The sequence below is a fragment of the Herpailurus yagouaroundi genome, unplaced genomic scaffold, assembly GCF_014898765.1.
Source record: "Herpailurus yagouaroundi ecotype Mexico unplaced genomic scaffold, PumYag 100, whole genome shotgun sequence".
Lineage (NCBI taxonomy): Eukaryota > Metazoa > Chordata > Mammalia > Carnivora > Felidae > Herpailurus > Herpailurus yagouaroundi.
In genome coordinates, this window is record NW_024412391.1 from 82,969,707 (window position 1) to 82,980,257 (window position 10,551).

A 10,551-nucleotide genomic window follows, 5' to 3' on the forward strand; every position below is an offset into this window, starting at 1 on the left:
TCCCTCTGCCCCTCCCCTGCTCACACTGTCTCAAAAATAAACAAGGTAAAACTTAAAAAAAAAAAAAAAAGAAACCAATATAGTTTCCTTTCCCCTTTTTCCTCCCTCCTGTATAGGCTGTGTATAAAATGGATGAACTACAGCAGCTACTTTGAGATTATGTGGAGGAAAAGGTCCAAAGACACACAGAGAACTTGCCTTGAAATCTTTCAGCCACTGAACTAATGCCAGTAATTTCCTACCTCTACATTTCCTGGCTTACAAAGAAATAAAGCAAAAACAAAAGAAAAAAAAACCCTCTTTTCATCTTCATATCACTTTAGTTACATGATATGTGTATGTGTGTGTGTGTGTGTTACTTATAAAAAACTATTTCTAAGGTTATATTCCAAAATGTTCACTGAAGTTCGTCACAGTTTTGGGTGTTAACTTCCCTGCTATATTTTGTTTTTGTAATAAACAACATTGTTTTAAGGAAAAGGAGGTGAGAACAGGAAAGATTCACCAAAAGCAGTTTTGATAAGCACCAATGTCTATCTGTGAGTTGAAGAAAAAAATAGACAAAGACTGGTCAATAACAAGAAGTTTCGGAATGAGAAGATGTTGCAAAGGCCAGGCAAGGCCAGAGAGGTAAGTGTACCCTCATAAATTTATTGTAGTGGAGTCTCACGAAAGTGAGAACACCACCCAAAGACTCAGAAAAGTGCTTATGTTGGAGTGCCTGGGTGGCTGTCGGTTAAGCATCCAACTTCAGCTCAAGTCATGATCTCACAGTTTGTGAGTCCAAGCCCTATGTTGGGCTCTGTATTGACAGCTCAGAGCCTGGAGCCTGCTTCAGATTCTGTGTCTCCCTCTCTCTCTGCCCCTCCCCCACTTGTGCTCGCTCTCTCTCTCTCTCTCTCTCTCTCTCTCAAAAATAAAATGTAAAAAAAAAAAAAAAAAAGAATTAAAAAAAGAAAACTGCTTATGTTGTATCAACAAATAATATAAACCATTTAGTCAAAGCTATATATTGTAATATTTCCTAATTAATGCCATGCTTTCAGGGGCTCCTGGGGGGCTCAGTTGATTAAGTGTCCAGCTCTTAATTTCGGCTCAGGTCACGATCTCATGGTTTGTGAGGTTGAGCCCCACATTGGGCTCTGCACTGACACCATGGTGCCTGCTTGGGATTCTCTCTCTCCCTCTCTGCTCCTCCTCTACTCACGTTCTCTCTCTCTCTCTCTCTCAAGTAAATAAACTTTAAAATAAATAAATAACACCATGCTTCCATAATCATGTCATTCTTGCCTTCCCTGTTCCCCTCCCCTGTTTTATCGCTGCTTGTGGCACTGCTCTGACACTCCCTATTTTGACTTTCATTATCAGTCTCCCTCCCCTAGGATTTAAGCTCCATGAAACAAGGATGTTTGGTCTCTTTTGTTCGCTGTTCCACTTTCACCTCCAACAGCACCTGGCACACCACATGTATCAGTAAATATTTACCCAATGAGTGGATGAGCCACACAGCAAGGGCTCGTAAATATTTTCTGTAAGTTCAGATAATAAACACTTTAGGTTTTGCAGGCCAAGAGGCACAATCAAGAATATTATTGAGGTCCGTGTGTGACAACTATTCAAAATGTAAAAACCATCCTAAGCTCACAGTCTTGTGAAATGAGGCTGCAGGCGGGGTCTGCGCTGAATGCGCTAGTTTGTCAGCTCCTGAACTGGAGGATTAATAACTCCACAAAAATGAAAAATGCCCTTCAACTATCTTGAATCTCACACATTTCTGGCACCTTTTGGGAACTCAGCCAATCCCACACCTGTGGAAGCGACATGAGTTACCAATTGTGTCTTTATAGAGTAAGAGCTAGCACTCATTCAGGTCTAAATCTTAAGATAATTTAGGGTAGGACCAGCTCACACCAGTGCTTATTACTAACGGCCTGTTGTGTGCAATGCACTATGCCAAGACCTAGTGGTATACTTAATGTTTAAAATCCAGCAGCAGAATTTATTCTTAATGCTTTGACAAAAGTAGGCAATCGGATTCGGTTTTCTCAGGCACCTGAATGAATTCCATATTAAAATTGACATACGGGGTACATGTTAAAAAAAATGAGTCAGAGTTAGCCTGATTCTACAATAGTGTTGGGCTAAATCATATTCTGTCATATTTTTCACTTACCAGGATGTTTTTAAGGTTTATCCATGTTTCTATATATACATTAATCTCCTAGCTTTTAACTACGGCTTAATATTCTCAGGATATATCCTCCACGTTTTACTCATCTTGTTGTGTAATGGTGGCCCCTGTGTGGCAACTACTCCCCTGTGACCAAAACCACACTGTAATGAACACCATCTCCTTGGGGACCTGGGTGAGGTTCTATCATGATGTGTTCCTAAGTAGGTGCCCTTTTCATTAAACTTAAATCTTGAATTTTGAAATAGTCGAATTTTGTGCTTTTATTTTTTATTTTTTTTTTAATGTTTATTTTGAGAGAGAGACAGAGTGCAGGTGGGAGAGGGACAGAGAGGGAGACACAGAATCCAAAGCAGGCTGCAGGCTCCAGGCTCTGAGCTGTCAGCACAGAGCCTGACGCAGGGCTCAAACTCACACACCGTGAGATCATGACCTGAGCCTAAGTCAGACGCTTAACTGACTGAGCCACCCAGGCACTGGGTTCTTTTAGGTTTTTTAAGAAAAACATCTCCCTTATTCAGAGGACTTAAAGATTCTATTACATTGTTTTTGTCCTTTATCATTTTCCTCTTTTATATTTAAGTCTTTAATCCACTGAAGATTATTTCTGTACTTGATGTGAGACCCCATACTGTCTCCACTATTTTAGTAAGTGTCTACTATTCTATGCCAAGTTTGTATATATTAATATTTATGTGTAATATATGCATATTATAGTGTTTTGGGAGGGAATGGAAGAGAAGGCGAGGGACCTGATAAGGTTTCCAAAATATATAAGGAAGAACAAAGGTCTATAAAGGCAATGCCACGGAAGAAAAACTTACAAGGTTTTACAAAGTCTGCGTGAAAAAAAAAAAAGTGGTACTTGCAAATAGACTAAAGTAACAAGAGCAGAGAACAAAATCGAACATCTCAATATCTGTATATTTCAGCTTTCTACTTTGTTACCCCCAGAAAACCTCTACTGGAATTTTGACTGAAATTTCAATGAAATTATGTATTTGGGAGTCAATTGATATCTCTAAAATGTTGAGTTGTTTCACTCATGAAACACAAAGAATCCTTTTACCCTTGTTTTATTCTTTCGGATGCAATCCCAGAACTAGTCTATGAATCAGGGTTCAGTTAAGAAAATGAAAACCACAGGAGACATTTCAAGTAGGTGGGGATTTCATTTAGGAAATTAGAAACCTACACAATTTTTGGAAGGGTAGGAAACATGAAGATCAGGCAAAAACTTCAACTGGCTTTCAGGAAATCCAGAGGAGCAAGAATGTAAGGAATTGCAGGAATCCCTGGAATAGCAGGGAAGCTATTGTCATCTCAGCCACCTGCCGCCCCTAAAGCCTTAGGTAGTTTACCCAGAAGCCTGACAACTTCAGGCCTGCCAACAGTCCCCACTTCTGTCCACTGCCATTACCGGGGAATTTTGGCTTTTCCTCTCATTTCCCCTTCCAAATGTCAAATTCTTCTGACTGGCAAAATCTAAACCAGAACTCTCCTGGCAAGAGATAGGGATGATACTAAGTTGACAAACAACAACCCGGCACAAAAGAAAAAGTGCTTAAGAAATGTGATTTGTGACAAGTTAACATTTAGAATGTACAGTATCAAAATTATTTTAAGTATGATTCAAAGGAAGCACATTTTAACTGATTCAGTGATATCGCATATCATTTCACTTGGAAGCAGTACAAAGGTAACATTTGCAGACTTTTAAAATACAGTGGATTTTTCGCAAGGAGTTACTATCTCTGCAAAGATCACATACACGATGTGATACAGTGATCCCGCACTGTTCAGCCCTTGCTGTACCTTAATTAAACTGTGTCTAGTTAGAACTCCACAGTTGAAAGGGCATGAAGAATTTGATGACTGCTCAGGCAGTAGCAATAAAAATGATTCATAGTCCTAAAGTATAAGTAGGATTGTTATCCAGCACAGGGGTCTTCAAACTCTTCTGATAACACATCCTAATCAATAAAGATGCCTTGGTACACACAAACACCGAAATTAAAAGAATGAAATAGAATTAGACAGGTTCTGACATTTTCTTCAAGCATCCCGATGGATCGTTTTAGGAGGCCCTGGAAGTTCACACACTCCATTGGAGAAAACACTGACTTGTCTGCTCTGTGGGTATTTTCTCTGTATCCCCCATCAAACTCCTCAAAGCCAGAAACTGCAAACATGTTGCCCATTACATACAGCACAACACCTGGAGACCCAGTCAATATTTAAATTAAAAGTCAGGTTCACATGAATGACATCATAGCTGCCAGGAGAGGGCAGATGTGAGTAGGGCATAAGGAAATCCCTACCCAGAGATCCATAACATGGAAGAAGACAACAGTTGGAGCAAAGTGGGGTGCAGGTTCTAGAAAGAACATTGAAGAGAGCCAAAGAGCTATGAATGGAAAGAGAAATGAAACATCCATTTACAACCAGGACACAGGAAGCAACTGCCAAAGGCACAGTAAGAAAAATCTTGGGGATTTAGGCATGTGTGGCTCATCTCAGGGATGGAAAAAGGAGAGAGGAGGAGACAGGGAGAGAGGGAGGGAGAGAGACAGACGGATAGAGAGAGAACGAGTGAGCCAGCAAGGGAGCTCTAGTCCTGAAGCCAAAAGGCTCAAAGCCAGAATCAGAGAGAGCTTCAGTGTCTATCCAATCAAATTTCAGGAGCTGGGCAGGCACTGTCAGAGCTTCTAGGACTCAGAAGTTTATAAGGCAATTATCATGAAAATATGCCTGGGAGTGAGACTTTTGAGACAACAAACCATTATTCTCAGTCTTGTGATTTTTGATCTTGAAGATTCTTTTATCCTTTCCAACCTAGGGAGGCACGTGAGGCTCTGGCACACTGTTTGAAGTGTTACAGCTCAAAATACAAGTAGTTCTAGTGCGTTGCCTGGCCGAGAGCACTCATTCACAGAAGGTGTTTTGAACACTGATTTATCCTAGATGAAGGGCACTCTACAGAAGGACACCACCTATAAAGTACACCATAGGAATGAGACCCCTCCCCCCCTTCCTCACCCCGTGTTACACAATGTGCAGGCTTGGTGCCCTCCTGGGACAAGGTGCTGTTCCAGGCCCCAGGGACACAGAATTGAATGAAAAAGAAAAAGGCCCTGCCTCATAAGACTTACCTTCTAGTAGGACAATAACCAGGGAGCCAACGAATAGATATTAAGTTCCAGACAGTGATAGTCCAATGGGGAGAACAAAGCAGGAGATGCAAGAGAATGTGCTGATGGAGAAGGCTGACTCTTCTACAGAGTAGCGAGAGACTTGAATAATGTGAGCAACCCCCGTGAATCTCTGAAAAAAAAGCATTCCAGGGAGAGTGACTAATGAGTGCAAAATTCTTAAGGAAGAGCTGCTCTTGGTGTGTCTGAGGACACAGCAGAAAGGTCAATGTGGTTGCAGAGGATTAAGCAAAGGGATGAGTGTTGAGGAAGTAAGGTTGGAAAGATAAGAAGAGCTAGACCTTGAAGGGCCTTGAAGGTCATTGGTGAAAAGTTGAAATTTTCATCTTAGTGTGGGTGGGGAGGTGGCGGGGGTTGGGGGGGGCAATCACTGGCTGTAGGAGCCTGAGACAGGAAGTCATGGTGTGCTGAAGCCAAAGAACTGACTCAAATTTCTAGCAATTTTGTGAACCTCTTGTTAAACACAACCATTATGTAAAAATCAAATGGTATATACTCACAATTAAATAAATTATATTGAAAGCAAAGCTCATAAATAATGAAAAGTCATTGCTTCCTATTTTACTCCATTTAACCATTATCTATGACATTGAAGGGATGTGTATCTTTTTATCTGTAGTGGGGAAATACAGGTGCTACTGTGCCTCTCTTCCCAACTTCACGTTCAGTGGGACTCATGTAGGTAGCTTAAAACTGGCCACAGCAGGAGTATTTATACTGCAGAACAACAAAGGCTACAGAGCAGGGCTTCTCCAGCCTCCAGAGGTGGCTGTTAAACATTCACCAGTACACCAGTGACCACAGAAAAATGACAGAGACCTGGGAGGTGATGGTGGCAGAGCAGGTGGCGGTGGCAGAGTTCCACATGACCCTCAGGTGGAGTCAACAGAACTTGCTGATGTACCAGATGTGGAAGGTGAAGAAAAGAGAGGCATAAGTAAGCTAAGACTTTGAATGTGAATTTGGATATGGGTTTCTGAATGTGAGAACAAGATAGAAATCAACTGCTATTGTAATATACTAATTATACAGGTTCTTGAGAAATTCTCCAGGGCTTTCCATCAAGGCTTTTAAGGATAGGTATCCTTTCCACAACAATAATCACACACTTGATGTAGGTGGAAACTGAATTTGGTATCTGCATGGTCAGGCTTGGCCTTTATTTTCCTTGTATTTAGCATAGGCCCTGGAACATAGAATGTGGTCAGTGTCCGAGGCAGTCACACCCATAGAATAGGATGGACTCCTATGTACTTGGGAATCTACAAGAAAAGCCTTAGTGATTTCATCTGAATCTAGGTATTATTAACTTGAAAGCCAAAGCTGAAAAGAACTGAGTCTCTTAATGAAACATGGGCTTCTGTATTTCTATGTACCTGCTGGGCTATTTTCATTGGTAGTGAAGACTGTGCTTTTTGGGAGATTATACCATATGGCAAAAACACTTTGTTTTTAAAGAAAATTAGACCAAGATTTGTTTGTGAATTAGCATTTCCATTTTAGTGCCTCATTTGGCGAGAATGGGAACAGCAGACTTATTAATGTAAAATGTAAAAGTTTAACTTTACATGTCTGCTAGCTGCCTTCTACGACCATCCTTTGTAGTTGATGGTCTCATCCATCACACATAGTAGAATCTCAAAATATATTTGATAAGGTGATGTCTCATCCATCTGCAGTTTTATTCTACTGCATCGCTTGGCTTATTTTCTTGAAAGCACTTATCACATTTTTAATCAGCTTCATTACTTACTGGCTTACTTATATTTTAGGGTTTTTTTTTATTCATTTAAGTAATCTCTACACCCAACGTGGGGCTTGACCTCATGACCCCAATATCAAGAGTTACATGCTCCTCTGACTGGGCCAACCAGCTGCCCCAAGTGGCTCCCTCATTTGATTTTCAACTGTATAAGCACAGAGACCTTGTCTGTATCAGGCACTGCTGTAGTTATAGCACCTATTACAGTGATTAGCACATAGAAGACTCTCAATATATATTTGATAAATGAAAAAATTATTTAAGTGATGAGCATAGAAAGGCACAAAAGTCCTGAAAGATGTAAAAGGCATTTAACTATTTCGTGATTAGCAAAACTTCCACACTATATCAAATAAACAGCTACTCTGCTGAGGTCTAGTAAACAGAGCTACGTGAATGAAACACATAAACCGCTCCTATTTGACATGCTGAAGAACATCTTGTTTGAGAGGTAGGGGACAGGGTACTTCTACAATTTTGAAAAGTGTTATTATTTGTTGCAAACAAAATCCACTTGAGTTAGTTTTGCAAAAAGCGAATTTATTAACAGATATTAGATAGCTTGGTATAGTAGAGCTAGAGAATCAGGCTTGGATCCAAGGACAGCTCCCTAAAACTTAGTGTTCCCTGTGGCCAAACACAAAGCAAGCAGTATGCACTGATGACACTGTGCGCAGCATGCTGGATGCTCAGCGGTTACTGCACCCCTAGAATAGAACACAGGTGCAACTACTACCTCCAAAGCATGGATTCTAGGTGGTGACTGATCCTTTACATCATTCCCTTCTATAGCAAAGTCTTATTTGAGTATACCTGGTGTCAGAATCTATGCCCACATGTAGATCTCAGGTAGAGAAGGAAGAGAGTCTTCCTTGGAGAAGAAGGTGGACTCCTAATGTGGAAATTGCCAAAATAGGAATGACAGGCAAATCACTTGAGACGAAAACATGACATGTACCAAATTACATCCACTCTTTCTTCCATATTCAAACTTGCAGAGTACAACTACACTACCACCATAAACAACAAAATGGGCAAGTCAACATAACCCAACTCTCCATTGTACAAACAAAAGCACATTATCCTCGCCTCAAAAACAATCGCCTCTTATTATCTTATTATCCTCGCCTCTTATCAATTACTGCATCTGCTTCAAGTCCAGGATCTTGGGGTGACAGAACTTTCTCCTCTAATCTGTCATGACTTTGTCTGTAAATTCTGAATCCAGTAAGCTAATCTATAAATTTAACCAATACATTCTATATAATAAAGAAAAGAATAGGAGAGGGATAAAATGGACAATTATTATTTTTTTTAACGTTTATTTATTTTTGAGACAGAGAGAAACAGAGCATGAATGGGGGAGGGGCAGAGAGAGAGGGAGACACAGAACTGGAAGCAGGCTCCAGGCTCTGAGCCATCAGCCCAGAGCCTGACGCGGGGCTCGAACTCACGGACCGCGAGATCTGACCTGGCTGAAGTCGGACGCTTAACCGACTGCGCCACCCAGGCGCCCCGACAATTATTTTAAAAATATATGATAAGGAAGAAAATATGAGTAGGCATCATTATCCACACTTTTGAGTTTGTGCACATATCCATGATTGATCTTTATGCCTTCTACCCTCAGTATTCATTCCATGTTCATTGTACTCAGTAAGCACATCAGGTGGTTGGGGTTCCTCTCTTAGTAGACTGAATCACACCATCCTTCCTAAAGGACTGAGCTCTGGATAGTCCTGCCTATGTTAAAATGCTATCATCTTCTCATAACTTTCGTTGCAAGATACCCTGTACCAAAGGGTACCATAGGAGATTCAACATAACATTCCCTGCCCCCACTGTGTATCCAGAAAATAGTTTTCTTTCATAATCAAGAGCAATTATTCTAGCCAGTTCCAGTTTATTTTTTGCCTGCTTATCCAATGGCATCTGCCTGCTTATCCAAAACATCTGGGCAGCTGCCTTAGCTCCAATTCAGTGGAGCTATTGTTGGATGTCCTGGTGGAAGCATTCCTTCCTTGGGTACTCAGACCTCTAAACCAACAGAGGCCTGTATCATGGGGCTTGGAAGTAAATACTCTGTGAGTAATCATGAAATGTGCCATTTTCACCTCTATCTTTGATTGCCCACCACATGCCTTGTCTAGGGGAGGAACTGTTTTGAGTATTAGAGAAAGGTAGAAGAGGCTCTTGTCTAATTTGTTTTTGTAAAGTCTTACCAACAGCTTATTGTTTATAAAGCCACTGTAAATGTTCAAATATCATTCATTATCAAAGCTAAATTCTTTCCCTCATGCATTTGTGTCTCCTTTGGGATTTTTCAATAAACAGCCCTCGACACTTCCCAGTCATATTTCATTGATATCATAATTATGAAATCAACAGAGGATGAATCCATGGAAATAATCAAAGAATCCTATAATCCTTATAGAAATCAGGTCTCCAAGCAAAGAAATGGCAAGGGGACATTAGAACTTTTATTTCTACCATTTCAGAATATTGGCCTGTATTAGTCAGCTTATCCTAGTTGGTAACAGACAGTCCCCCAATCTCAAAGGTTTATAACAAAAAATAATTATTTCTTAGTCACATTACATACTAGCTTCAGTTTGGCTGTGTCTCTGCTTCACATCTCAATCAAGTATCAGGTAAGAACAACAGAACTGACACATCTTAGGACATCCAATTCAGATGGCAGAGAGAAAAAAGAAATGAGAAATAGCAGAATCTCATAAAGGATCTTAATATTTTGCTCAAAACAAACAACAACAAAAAAAGCACAAGTCAGTTTCATTTACATTGACCAAAGTAAATCAGATGGCCTGATGTTGGGTGGCAACATCTTGAAGTCCGTGGTGGTGGAGAAGTATTTCTCTAACATATAATTGAGAACAGTACAAGGTCCCCTAACACTAGTATTTACTCAATTCAAGGCAGAGTAATGCAATTTAAACTACAATATCTTTTTAAAAGATGTTTTATAGTTTTAACTTGATTGGATTAAAACGGATTTAAAAGATTAAATATTTTCTTGGGGCTGTTTAACTTCTTCATATTTTTCTTCCATAAAAGGCAGCAATCAGTGAGCTGTTTTATCATTTTTTTTTTTTTACTGGTATTAGAATTTCAGTACAAAAGTGCTCTCCAGAACATCAAGATGTTGACTTTTCAGTCTCCATTAATACACCATAAAGAACCCTAAGATTTAGGCCAGAGTATTATTGCCATTTATGTTCAGAGAGGTTAAATAAATCTGAAGTCATGGTCACATTCAACAGTATATACTGGGTTCAAATGAAAGATTCAGATATTTAACGCACAACTCTTCCCATTTCATAATGATAAATTCTTGTTATTTCCTTCTTACTGTGTGAGTTAAGAAC

General features: G+C 40.0%; 1 long non-coding RNA gene across 1 annotated transcript in view; it reads right to left on the minus strand.

Annotated features, from left to right (window-relative positions):
• Positions 1–5,501, minus strand: part of LOC121028874 (uncharacterized) — a 161,223-nt gene extending 155,722 nt beyond the window's left edge. Inside the window, exon 1 of the long non-coding RNA XR_005789477.1 lies at positions 5,344–5,501. This is a non-coding gene — a long non-coding RNA (uncharacterized LOC121028874). The remainder of the gene's footprint in view (positions 1–5,343) is intronic.
• Positions 5,502–10,551: the final 5,050 nt, after the last annotated feature.